Raw genomic sequence first — 14,263 nt, forward strand, 5'->3', positions numbered from 1 at the left:
GAAAACGGTGTGCAAGTATAAAGAAAAATATACTTAGATGACCTTGAGAGCACATTCCTGTGTTTAGTTTTTAATTTGATTTCAACTGAGAATGTGATGAGTCCTTTGGAAGTTTGGCTTATGCTTTTTGCTCTATGAACTGGTAATGAAGAACAACTTAGAATAAAATCAAATTACTGTAGTAAAAGCTGTTGAAGTTTTTAAAGAGCATCAAGCCTTAACAATACATATTCTAAGATGTCTGTTATTAAAGGGCATCTAGTTTTCCATGGTTGTAACAATGTTGGGAAAATATTTTCTCTAGCTACAAATTAATCGCAATGTGCTGAAATGTTGAGATAATTTTATCAGAACATTTTAAAATTTTGTCAGTGTATTTCTCTATTTAGTGAGAACTCTAGGTTAATGATTTCAAACCTCATTAAGCTTTGATGTCCTATCATTGTTGGATTTTTGTCACATTCTTCATTACCTCAGTAATCAAGAGTATATGATATTTTAAGTAAGTTTTTGAGAATTTCATAAAAATTATTGCAAGAACACTCTTTCTTGTATGTGCCAAATTTGAGGTTGAAAATGTTATTCTACACTATGTAGAATGAGGGTTTTTTTTTTTTTTTTTGCAATGTACGAGTCCTCCATTTTATGTTTTCTGAGATACTTAAATCCAGTTAAACTTGGTTTTCTAAATTAGGTCTTTTTGTTTCTATTGTGGATTTTCTATTGTTGTTTTCTTTTTAAATTCAGAAGCCATATCAGAGTACAGAGTTATACTAGAATGAAAATATGCTTAAGATGGGATCTATCAACTGGCACATGGAAAAACTTTCAACACTTAAGAATTGGGTGTTTCTGGAGCTGAGGTGGAGCTTATATTTATCTGAATATATATATATATATATATAAATACATAGTACACTGTATAAATAGTAAACAAGTATATTCATGAGATTCTGGAGGTCAAATTAAAAAGTGCTGCAAATATAAGTTCCAACAGGTGCACCTGTGAAAATTTAAGTCAAGAAACATTGATTTGATGCTTCTAGGAGACAGATATAAGTAAGAAAATCTAAATACATTGAACATTGGCAAAAATTCAGTGTGAATAGAAACGCATACAGGTGATAATCTCTACCAAATGTAAGAATGATGTCAGGCTGCTAACCATTAATTGTTTTTTTTTCCTCAAATGTGAGATATCTTAAAGATAGCTTTCCTGAGATATAACCTACATAAAATAAATAACATTTACTTAAATTGTACAATTTGATGACTTTTGACATCATGTATACACCTATGAAACCATCACCACAAGGAAAACAATGAAGATGGCTATAAGTCAAAAGTTACCATTATGATCATTTGTAACTTCTCTTTCCCTGCTTCCACCCCTCTACCCCATACATACAAGCAATTTCTGATCTGTTTTCTGTCACTAGAAATTTTTATGCATTTTTATAGACTGTGACGTAAATAGTAAAAGTATATTTTATTGCAAAGTTGTATTCCATTATATGAATATTGCAAAATTTTAAAATTCATTTGATACACATTTGGGTTGTTTCCAGTTTTTGCTATTCTACATATAGCTGCTATGAACATTCACATATGAGTCTTTGTGTGGACATATGCTTTTATTTCTCTAGAGGAAATACCTAGGTATAGAATGGTCTGACTGTGTGATAGGTGTATGTCTGACTAAAAATACTGTCAAACTGTTTTCCAAAGTGATAAACCATTTATATTCTGACCAACAGCTGTTGGAGTTAAAGTTGTTCTACATCCTCATCAACACTTGGACTGGTTGGTCTTTTTCATTTTAGCCACTCTACTAGGAGGATAGTGCTATCTCCTTGTAATTTTAATGTGTATTTCTCTAATGACTAATAATTTGGGGCATCCTTTTATGTGCTTATTTGCCATCTGCATATCTTCTTTGGTGAAGCCCATGCTTTTTCTTTTTTATGTGTCAAATTTAAGAAATGTTTGCCAAACTGAACATTACTAAGATTTCTTCCTAAGTTTTCTTCTAAAAATGCTATTGTTCTGTATCTTATGCTTAATTCTAAGATCTGTCATCAGTAATCTTTTCATGTGATGTGAGAAGAGATATGAGGTTAACTTTTGTTTTTTCAGACATATAGGTAGCCCCTTCTCCCAACACTGTTTAAGTGATTATCTTGTCCTCATTGAACTGCCTTGGAGCCTTTGCTGAAAATTAATTGATCATATATGTAGGTGTATATTTTTGTGCACTATTTTGTTCCATTGATCTTCATGTCTGTCTCTACATCAATTCAACATTGTTTTGAAACCAGTAGATTTATAATCTTGAAATCAGGTAGTGTTAGTTTTCCAATATTTTTCTTCTTTTTAAAAGTTGTTTTAACAATTCTAGGTCTTTTGCACTTTAGTGCAAATTTTTGAATTAGTTTATTTCCACAAAACCACTTGCTGGGATTGCAATGAATCTAAAGACCAACTTGGAAAGAAATGATATCCTACTAATAACAAATTTTCTGATCCATGAACACACTTACTAACATAGGTCTACATTTATTTAGGCTTTCTTTAATTTCTCTCAGATGACTTGTAGCTTTTGATTTTATAAAATTTATTAGGCATTCTATTTTTTTGATGCTATTAAATTTTTTTAAATTTTACCTTCCAATTTTTTGTTGCTGTTGTATAGAAATACAGTTGACTTTTTGTATTGGCTTTGAATACTGAGATTTTCCCAATCTCATTTATTACCTCTTGTGGCTTTTCTTGTAGATTACTCAGAATTTTCTTTAAAATTTTTTTTTTTTTTTTTTAAAGATGGAGTTTTGCTCTTGTTGCCCAGGCTGGAGTGCAATGGCATGATCTTGGCTCACTGCAACCTCCGCCTCCCGGATTCAAGTGATTCCTCTGCCTCAGCCTCCCAAGTAGCTGGGATTACAGGTGTGTGACACCATGCCTGGCTAATTTTCGTATTTTTAGTAGAGACAGGGTTTCACTATCTTGGTCAGGCTGGTCTCGAACTCCTGACCTCATGATCTGCCCATCTCGGCCTCCCAAAGTGCTGGGATTACAAGCGTGAGCCACCGTGCCAGGCCAATTACTCAGAATTTTCTATACAGACAATCATATCATCTGCAAATACATGTTTTAATTTTTCCTTTCTTGTTTAAATACTTTCCCTTGTCTTATTGTACTGGCTAGAACTCTTAATACAAGTGGTGAGAGCAAACATTTTGCCTTCTTCCTGATCTTGGGGGAAATCATCAGGACTTTTTGAGTATGACGTTAGCTGTAAGTTTTTCATAGATGCCTTTTTCCTCTCTGGTTGAGGAAATTTCCTTCTATTTCTACTTAGCTGAGAGTCTTTTCATCAGAAATGAATGTAGAATTTTGGCAAAAGCTTTTTATGGATCTATTAAGATCACCATATGGTTTCCATTTTTGGTCTGTTAATGCATTGAATTTTGTTGATTGATTTTTTCAAATGTTAAAACAACCTTTCATTCCCTGGAAAATTCCTACTTGGTCATGGATACGGTTTGGCTGTGTCCCCACCCAAATCTCAACTTGAATTGTATCTCCCAGAATTCCCACGTGTTGTGGGAGGGACCCAGGGAGAGGTAATTGAATCATGGGGGCTGGTCTTTCCCGTGCTATTCTCATGATAGTAAATTAAGTCTCATGAAATCTGATGGGTTTATCAAGGGTTTCTGCTTTTACTTCCTCCTCATTTTCCTCTTGCCACTGCCGTGTAAAAAGTTTCTTTCACCTCCCACCATGATTCTGAGGCCTCCTCAGCCATGTGGAACTATGAGTCCAGTTAGATCTCTTTTTCTTCCCAGTCTTGGGTATGCTTAATCAGCAGTGTGAAAACAAACTAATACAGTCATAATGTGCTATTTGTTTTATATATTTGGGGATTTGTGCTAAAATTTTATTAGTAATTTTTACAACTATGTTCATAAGAAATAGATCTATAGTTTTTTTTTTTTTTTTTTGAATGTCTTTGTCTAGTTTGGGTATCAATATAATGCTGGTCTCACATGATGAAGTGAGAAGTGATTCCTCTGCTTTATTTTTCTGATAGGTATTACGCAGAATTGGTGTCATCTGTTAAATGTTTTACAGAATTCAGCAGGGAAGTCGTCTTGGCCTGGAGTTTTATTTCTGGGAGAATTTTTAACTAAAAATTTGATATCTTTAATAAAAATAGGGTTTTTGTGTTGTTTGTTATTTCTTTTTATCCTTCTTATGTCTATAGGATCTGTAATGATGTTTTATTTCTAGTTACGGTATAATTATTCATATCTTATATGGATAAATATTGGTAACTTCTATCTTCTCTGTCTCTGCCTCTCTGTCTCTCTTCCCAAATCAGTCTGGGTTGAGATTTACTAGTTTCATTGATCTTGTCAAAGAACTGACTTTTGGTGTTACTGGTTTTGCTGTTTATTTTTTCCCTTATTCATTGACTTCTACTCTTTATTATTTCTATTTTTCTACTTCTACTTATGTCTTCTTTTTCTAATTTCTTCAGATAAATCTGTGGTTAATAATTTAATATTTACTTCTTCTCTAATATAGGCCTTAATTTTTCTTTGAGCATGTTTTGTTTGTATTCTGCACAATCCAATTCTTTGTATTTTCATTTTCATTCAGTTAAGAGTTGGTGATTTTGTGTTTGATTTATTCTTTGACAGATGTGTTACTTAAGAGGGTATATATTTTATTCCAAAATATTTTGGGGTTTTCCAGATTCCTTTTTGCTATTAGTTTTCTATTTAATTACTTCTTTGTCATAAAATACTTGTCTAATTTGTACCTTTTTAACTTATTGATACTTGTTTTATGGTTTAACTTGTGACCTCTCTTGGTAAGTGCTCTGTGTTCTAAAATATTCTGCTGGTTTTGGTTGAAGCGTTTATGCAATTGGTTGATAGGTTGTTCAGTTTTTCTATATCATTACTGACTTTTATCCACCTGTTCCATAGATCATTGAGAGAGGTGTGTTGAAATCCTTGACTATAGGCCGGGCACAGTGGCTCACGCCTGTAATCCCAGCACTTTGGGAGGTTGAGGCAGGTGGATCACGAGGTCAGGAGATCGAGACAACCCTGGCTCACACAGTGAAACCACGTCTCTACTAAAAATACAAAAAAAAAAAATTAGCTGGGCATGGTGGCGGGCGCCTGTAGTCGCAGCTACTCGGGGGGCTAAGTAGGAGAATGGCCTGAACCCGGGAGGCAGAGCTTGCGGTGAGCTGAGATCGTGCCACTGCACTCCAGCCTGGGCAACAGAGCGAGACTCCATCTCAAAAAAAAAAAGAAATCCTTGACTATAGTATGTATTCATCTATTTCACCTTGAAGTTCCATCAATTTTTGCTTCACGTGTCTTGAACCTTTGATATTAGGTGTATAAATGTTTAGAGTTATTATGTCTTCCTGTTAAAATTTCCTTTTATCCCTGGTAATAGCCTCTCCTCAGTGATATTGTTACTTGTGTAGTTTAAATTCTTAATGTCCTTTCTTTTGCTTACTTACGGCCATTATCTGCTTTTTCTATTTTAGTCTTTCTTCTTGTAATTAATCCTTTTTGTTATTTCCAGAGTTATTTTTTAACACACAGATTTGCTCATGTAGTCGTTTGCCTACAAAATACAATCTAGATCCCTTAAAAAGACAGTCATGGCCATTCACAATCTACTGTATCCTACTTTATATCACTCTAAGTATAGAGTGGAAGCTGAGAGTGTGACTGAAAGTTTGTAAATCCTAACTCCATCACTTATGAGCTGTTTGACTGGTTCAAATTAATTAACGTCCCTATGCCTTAGTTTATCCATGCAAAAACAGAAATAATAAGAACAATACCTAATCAATAGAATGGTTTTAACAAAATAGTTCATTCATTTTATGTTCCTAGAACAGTGTCTAGTAAACTATCAGCAACAAATGTGACTCCAGCTCTCATTATTATTACTTGGATACCTTCTTTCTGGTGATACCTTTTTCTATTCTTGCTATATCTGACAATGATTTTTATACTCCCAGGCCTCTTTGTTCATTGTCTTTTAGTCATTTGTATCCTGGGCATTTTGCTATTAGTATGTTAGGACACACTGGGTCCTATTTAAATTTTTTATTTTAGCAGACATGCTTAGTTTTAGCATACAGGTCTTGGCCATCTTTTGTGGACAGTGGTTCCAATGAAAATTTAATTATCAGAGCCTTTGCGGTGTTATTTTAGTCTGCTTAATTTACCTGAGACTCCCACTGTTTCCTACCAGTGCCACTTGAGGGGGCAGACGGAGCATCTCTTGGCCAGGCTGCCTGGAACCTGTAAGTTGGGGAGGGAAGTTTCATTTTCACCAAAAAGAAACAGCTTCCCACATGGGCACATCCGGCCTGTGTCTCTTATTGTGTGAGGAGGCCTCTGGGGACAAAGAGGCTTCTGGGCTAGCCAATTCTGTGGCAGGATTCCCCCTTGTCAGTTTCAGTAGTGTTTCTAGGTAAGGAAATGTGTGTGTGTAGAGTGAACAGAAAATGCTTCCTCTAGCTCCTCATTATCACTGGGGCTTCTGATTGATCTGCACTGCTGGGGCTGGGGTGGGGCCTGCAGGACTTGCCTGGTCTTGTGGGTAGAACTCTTTTTCCGTCCAGGGGAGGAAGGACCCTACCTGGGCTGCCTTCTGTTGCTATGTGGGAAGTTGGGAAACATTGGGCTTGCATCACATCACCTTCTTCAGTTGGGTGGGTGTAAGAGATGCTCTGCCACTGTGTTTCTCCTTTAGTCCTGGGGTCGCTAACCAGTTTGCCTTTCACTCTCTACCTTTCCAAGTTCTCTTTTGGTTGTCTCATTTTATTTCCAGTGTTTATAGTTGTACTTAGCATGGTAAAACAGAGAGAAATCTTGTTAGAACTAAAAGTCTTGTCTTCCTTATTTTAAACACTTTTGTCAACATTATCTCCAACTTATGTGATTCCATTTATCCTTCAACTCCTAGTTCAGCCAGTATCTTCTCTATGAGAACTCCCTTGAATCTAGTGCCCACCTTCTTTGACATTTACTCCTTGTCAATAAAAATAATACAAATAAAAAAATAGAGTAGAACAACTATTACATAGCACTACATTGTGTTAGGTATAAGTAATTTAGAGATGATTTAAAGTATAGGGGAGGATGTGCATAGGTTATATGCAAATCCTACACCATTTTGTATAAGGGACTTGAGCATTCATGGATTTTCGTATCCATGGGGTTCCGGAACCAATCTCCCAAGGATACTGAGGGATGACTGTATTCAGTAGGCAGTTAAAAATGTCTTCTGTGGTTTAAGTAACACATAAATAAATGTTCCATATTAGGGATAACAGTCACATTTAGGTCTAAGCAAGTATCAACAATTGTAGTTATAATAGTAAAGACAGAGAGATGTTAGATGTCTCTGGAATAATAACCAATTAAGGAATCATTTTTAAGTGAGAGATCATTAATATATTTATATGGTAAGGAAAATATGCTTGTAGGTAGGAATACATTAAAGCTATATCAGAGGGTACAGTAAAAGAGAAAGAGAACATAATAAAAATGAAAACAAAATTATATCGAAGGTATAATGAAGGAGGATAGCTGAGGGAATTGTATTCAGAGCACCTGATTAGTGTAAAGTGGGACTTCTTTCCTTATGACAATAATAAATATGGATAAATATAGATTTGGGGGGAGGAAGGAGTTAAAGCTGTAGACCTATGATTCATTTCTGCCCTGATTACCAAGAGTGATGCTTTTGAGGGAAAGCAAAGAAGGCTCTTGAGCCAGTCAAATCTCCATGTAAACGTGGTAACTATATTTTGGGCAAATAGACTAATATTTGTTAGGATAAGAGTTGTCACCTATGGAATGTCCTTTATAGGTGTCTCTGACTTCAGATTACTTGTAATAAATGCATCTATAGTTTATGGATTTGTAAGGCATGAAAACTATCACATATGTTCTACAACTCTCTGAGGGCATAAAATAGAAATGGTCTGTAATCATACTCTCCCAAATCTGGAAATTGACCACCAAACCTCACTTAGAGACCTCGTCTATTCTTCTCGGCCACGTGGCTCCTGTCCAATGTGGAACAAAAGGACCTGAGAAATCAAGCAGGATGTTCTTGATTTCTCCCTTTGTCTGTGCCTCTTGATTGCTTATGTGCTTGATGTTGTTAATAAAACTTGCTACTAGGTAAGGTCTCTGATATGTGTGGTTCTGATTTGTTAATTTGGTACTCTTTGTGGTGCTTAGATGTTAATCGGGTGGATTAGGATAGGGTATTTTAATTTGATGGGTTGGGATACGTGTATTTTCTCCACAGATTGTGAAAACTGTGCCCTCAGCTAAGAGAAAGGGATTGGAGGTGGGACTTAAATAGGATGTTAAAGACTTTGACTAGTGTGTGTTGTGAAATGGGAAAGAAGAATTTACTAGGAAAATGTAAAATGATTGCGAAGAGACATTCAGCTCTAGCTAAGGTAAGGTCAATGTGATAAGTAAATGGAACAGCTGGGTTGTGCTAATAGAAGCATGGTATCTAGAGTGTGAGGGAGGTGCCTATCCTGTCCCACTCTGTACTAGAATGTTCATTTCTTCTGGGTTATAATACTCTAACTAGAAAACATTCATAGGAGACCAAGAAGATGTTAAGAACTTGACTCAATGTTATGTCACATGTTGAACAGTGGAAAGATTGGCAACATTTGGCTGAGAGAAAGGAAAACAGAACAGGCCTCAGGTCATTGAACATGAACCAATGATTGGAAATTGTGCAGAACCATTTCATGACTATATAATGAGGCATTTTAAAAAGCTGCCTAAAGATAGAAAGTACAGCCTTAAGCTAGATATTCTACCACCTCTGGAGGTTTTTAGTGCAGCAGAGCTGGTGAGGCTGGAGAACATGTATCAAAAGGTACAACGTTTCAGTTAGACAGGAGAAATAGGTTCAGGTGATTACACATCATGGTGACTATAGTTAATAATAATGTATTCTATGTTTAAAAATGCTAAAAGCTAGATTTTAAATGTTCTCACTGGAAATAAATCATATATATTTGAGATAATGGATATGTAAATTAGTCTGATTTGATCTTTTCATAATGCATACATGTACCAAAATATTACCCTTGTGCTCCACAAAGATGCAAAATTATTCATCAATTAAAAATAAGGTAAATCTTTAAAAAATAAAAACAAAACAAAAACAAAATCTGCCACATAGCCAGATTTGGGACCACTGAGCTGGTTCATGTAGTGAATATTTGAACATCTGGTGACTGAATTAGGTATAGCTCGTATTCTTTTCAAGCTGATATTGTGTGTTTGCAGTTGACCACATACCGAAGATCAACAGCAGTTGTTTTCAATGAGTGCTGTCTGCTTCTTACAGCCTTATGGAACAGCTGGCCTCTGGATGATTAGTTTATTTTCTATGACTGCCCAGTACTGGATATGGCCACTGCTTATCAAATATGACTCATTTATAGGATCTTAATCAAATGGTAGGAAGCCTGACACAAGTGAACTGTCTAGATACTCATCAGTACTGAGCTGTGTCTGAAGTGCTTGAGTAAGAAATATTAGCAGAAGTGTACTTCAAGGCTGAGTTATTGCACCCATGTCTAATAAGCTCACTTGGGAATTCTAATTTTGAAGGGCTTCAACACTGGCAGAGTTGAGCATGTCATGAGCCCTTGTCTGATTTTCTTAATTGTCTTTACTGACCATTATGTTAATATTTACAATTCTAGATATAGAATCCAAAGTAGTGGCTAAATATTCTCCTTACAATATCCATAAGAAGGAAAAGTTACTGATGACACTTCTGTGTGTAAAGTGCATTTATAACAGAACCAGGGACAATACCATCAGAGAGGAGAGGTCAAGCGTTTTATCCTGTGGAGTCCTATCAGACTTCAGTTTATTTTTGTAACCCAAAAATTAATGGTCCCAGCTCCTCTAGGGTTTGATGGGCCAAATTTGGCTATGTATATGTGATCCACCTGCATTGGCCTCCTAAAGTGTTGGGGTTACAGGTGTGAGCCACTAGGCCCAGGTCAAGAAATCTAGTTTCAATTTCTCCAGCAGATACTGATGTGTAGCCCCTGTGAAGCTTGAATACTTCAGAATTTTATTTCAAATAAGGAAGAATATTTGATTTGGATCTGTAGATAAAATTGCCACCTTTAAATAAGTGAAGAGTGATATATTCAGAAAGAACCATGATAAAATTCCTTTGTACTGATCTTGCAGATGAAAGTTCAGTTGAAACTAAAACTTCCCTTTAGAGCAGGGTTTCTCAAACCTAGCATTACTGACATTTGGGGCTGGAAAATTCTTTGTTGTGGAGGGGTGATCTGGTGCATTGGAAATGTTTAGTGGCATCTCAGGCCTCTATCCACTGGATGACAGTGGAACCCACCACCTACTTTTTACAACCAAAAATATCTCTAGATTTGCCAAATGTCCTCGGGGGAAAAATCACACTCAGTTGAGTGCCACTACTCTAGAGAAACGCTATAGCATTGATTGTAATTTAATAAAACTTCAAAAATGTTTGTACTGAAAATTAAAAAAAAAAAAACTGTAGTAATCATCTGGTCTTTTAGCTTGCTACCTCTCTAGTTGTTCCAGGATATTATATAGACTGTGAAGCTTGACCTTGATGGGATATAAATGCTTTCCAAATACAGGAAAGAAGTGGATAGGATGTTGTTTCCTGAATACAAAAAATCTGTGAGGTGTCACAGGACTCTGGCCTGAATGTGGCAACTTTGACTAATTCATCATGATTTTATAGAAAGACAAAATTTTGCTATTAGGTTAACTCTTTTTTAATCATGCAAAAACTTGAATATTTGGATTGATCCTATGGGAATGGCCTTCAGACAAAATTAGACAAATATATCTTCAGCCAACCAACGATCATTATTAGAGGTTTATCTTTTTATTGGTTAACTTACAGTTGTAATAAAAATGTATAATTGGTAAAACAGTAATGTTTAAGAAATGCTCAGTAATTCGCTTATTTTATCTTTGTTTAAGGCTTTACAACAAATGGCAAAGTTTGTGTCAAGTGTTGTCATTTACATGAACTTAAATGATACAGTGTAATTTTACTCAGAGTTAGCAAAATGCGAGCTTTAAGGATACAGTCCCAAAGACTGTCCTCACTTCTGACACCAATTGCATCTTTGGGGAGCTCCCAAAACCACCCTCGGTTTTGAATTCACCAGAATTACTCACAGAACTCACTGAAAGCTATTATACTCATGATTATGGGTTATTACAGATAAGGACATAAATCAAATTCAGCCAAAGGAAGCGACAAATAGGGCAAAGTCTGGTACAGTTATAGATGTGAAACCTCTGGTGTCTTCAGGATGTGTTACTCTCTTAGCATCAATGTGTGACCATATGCACAGATTACTGTTAACCAGGGAAGCCCACCCAAGCCTTAGTGTTCAGAGTTTTTACTAGGGCTTCATTACATAAGCATGACTGATTGATTCATTGTCTTTGTGTTTGATTTCAGTTGCCAGGTTGACAGATGCATGAACCAAATTTCACACTCCAAAGACAACCATATTTTAGGGTATAAATTTCAGGGCATGTCCAGCCCCTACCCCAAGCAAAGATACTTCTCTCAGTCGTGACGTACATTACTTCGCAAAAATTGAAGGCACAATCCAGGCCTTTCTTTGGGCAAGGTCAAATTCTTTACTGCTAATTTGAGCAATACAAACTTATTTATAGAGCCTAAGTATGATACATATGTATGTAATTTGTACGAATCCATTATGCTTCAGATGTTTCCACACATACTATTCTTGAAATCCTACATCTATTTATAAGATAAGCATAGTATTAGAGGCCACAAGTATAGTGATCTTATCTCATGTGTTGTACAAGTTGAATATTCTTTATCTGAAATGCTTAGGACCAGAAGTGTTTTGGGTTTCAGATTTTTTTCAGGATTTTTTTAGATTTTGCAGTATTTGCATATAAATAATGAGATATCTTGAAGATGAGACCCAAGTCTAAACAGTTTCATTTACATTTTATGTGTACCTTATATACCTAGCCTGAAGGTAATTTGATATAATATTTTTAATAATTTTGTGCATGAAAGAAGTTTTGACTGTGTTTTAAATGTGATCCCTCATATGAGGTCATGTGTAGAAATTTCCACTTGTGGTGTCATGTCACCACTCAAAAGGTTTCAGATTTTGAAGCATTTCAGATATTACATTTTCGGATTACACATGCTCAACTAGCATTATTATTACTGTTTCTTTAATTTAAACTTAAATAAGTCTCTGTATTTAAATAGCGGTAGAATGTCTCCCATTATTACGATGAGTTGTCAGACCAGTTTTCCATTTTTCAAGACCAATGTTTCACATAAATTATATTCATCATAGTTTTAAAATATTTAAATTTAACATAAAATTTTAAATTATCATAAGTACCCATTATCAAAATCACACAACTAGTAACAGATGAGCCAGAATTCGAACCTAGCTTTTTAAGTTCTATGGATTCTTTTGATCTCAAAACTGTACAAACATCATGAAAGGTGTTATTCACAAGACCCTGGAATCAGCTGAGAACACATGACCAGCCTTTGGAAAACATTGCCAGTGATTTGTTGGGACTTAGTAGATGCTTAGAAAGGCTTCTGTTAGCCTGACATGATAAAGGCAGTTGAGAAGCATTTTGTTTATGTGACTAAAATGAAAGTCCATATGGCGAATCAGAAAATTTGTTTTGGCTAGTGCCCAGGCCTACATAGTTTTGGTTTGTGGTTGTATTTGTCATTGGACAGACTGGTTTTGTCTTCTCAGAGGCTGAATAAAATTTGGGTCATGATGGTACCTTTACAAAGCAGCACAATCTGACTGACTACTTAACTTCTAAAAATGTGTTTCTATGCCTCCACTGAATCTTGGACACAATAGCGTTAGGGTAATTATCCTACTTTACATCACTATTACAGCACATTCCTTCTAAATCTAAAGTTACTGTGACTTAGAGAATCACTCATGAGTTTCTGTTTTAAAACTTGGTCTTGGCCGGGCACGGTGACTCACACCTGTAATCCCAGCACTTTGGGCGGACGAGGTGGGTGGATCATGAGGTCAGGAGTTCAAGACCAGCCTGGTGAACATAATAAAACTTGTCTCTACAAAAATACAAAAATTAGCCAGGAATAGTGGCGCATGTGTGTGTAGTCCCAGCTACTTGGAAGGCTGAGGCAAGAGAATCGCTTGATTCTGGGAGGCGGAGGTTGCAGTAAGTAGAGATCATGCCACTGCACTGCAGCTTAGGCAACAGAGTAAGACTTTGTCAGAAACAACGACAACAACAACAACAACAAAAAACTTTGTCTTAATGTTTACACAAAAATAAACTTTGTCTATTACTTGTCAGACCAAAATTCATGTCATTTTCCAAGACTATTGTCCTGCTCTGCTATCCCACTTAAACTGATTGCTATCTTCTTGTGCAGTTTGTAGTTAAAATTTTTAAAAAATTTTTGGGCTATCAGTTCTGGTAGCTATTGAGTGACTCAGATAGTTTTAATACATTCACAAACAAAGTTTAATGGGCAGATAGCTTTTCTGTATTAAGTTGGAAAAAAGAAATCTCACGCAGATTTTTAGCTGATTTTCTTTGATGCCTTTTTCAATGTCCTGCAGTTGTTTCAACACAGAAACATTTCAGAGAAAAATGTATTTGGGCTCCTGAAGACATATGTATTATAATTTTACAACCAGAAAATGTGGGCTTTGTAACTCAAATTGCAGAACTTATCTGAAGTTTACTTGTCTCTCACCAGTAAGAAAAAAGAGTGGAAATAAATATATAGCCAATGATATTAGTGACAAAATGAAAAAGTAGTCAGAGTAGAATCTTTTCCTTAAAAGTGATTTTAAAATTCTAGTTCTAGGATCAGATCCATTGGAATTATCTTGAGTACATATTGAAAATATAGAATCTCCAGACATGGAACTCAAGAAATTTTATTTTTAACAAGTGTTTCTAATTGATTCTCAGATTCACTCAGATTTTGGAACCACTATATCAGTGAAGCAGATAACCTGAGAGTTCTCTTTAGGGAGCAAGTATCTACAAATGGTGAAGAACTTATATTAAGAGGGAGACAGTATAAGGATTGGGAATAATTGATATTACTATAAGGAGATGTAGAACAC

General features: G+C 35.6%; 1 long non-coding RNA gene across 1 annotated transcript in view; it reads left to right on the forward strand.

Annotated features, from left to right (window-relative positions):
- LOC105481911 (uncharacterized) overlaps positions 1-14,263 on the forward strand; it is a 199,198-nt gene that overhangs the window by 141,288 nt on the left and 43,647 nt on the right. The window lies entirely within an intron of this gene.

Source organism: Macaca nemestrina, chromosome 7, assembly GCF_043159975.1.
Source record: "Macaca nemestrina isolate mMacNem1 chromosome 7, mMacNem.hap1, whole genome shotgun sequence".
NCBI classification, from domain to species: domain Eukaryota; kingdom Metazoa; phylum Chordata; class Mammalia; order Primates; family Cercopithecidae; genus Macaca; species Macaca nemestrina.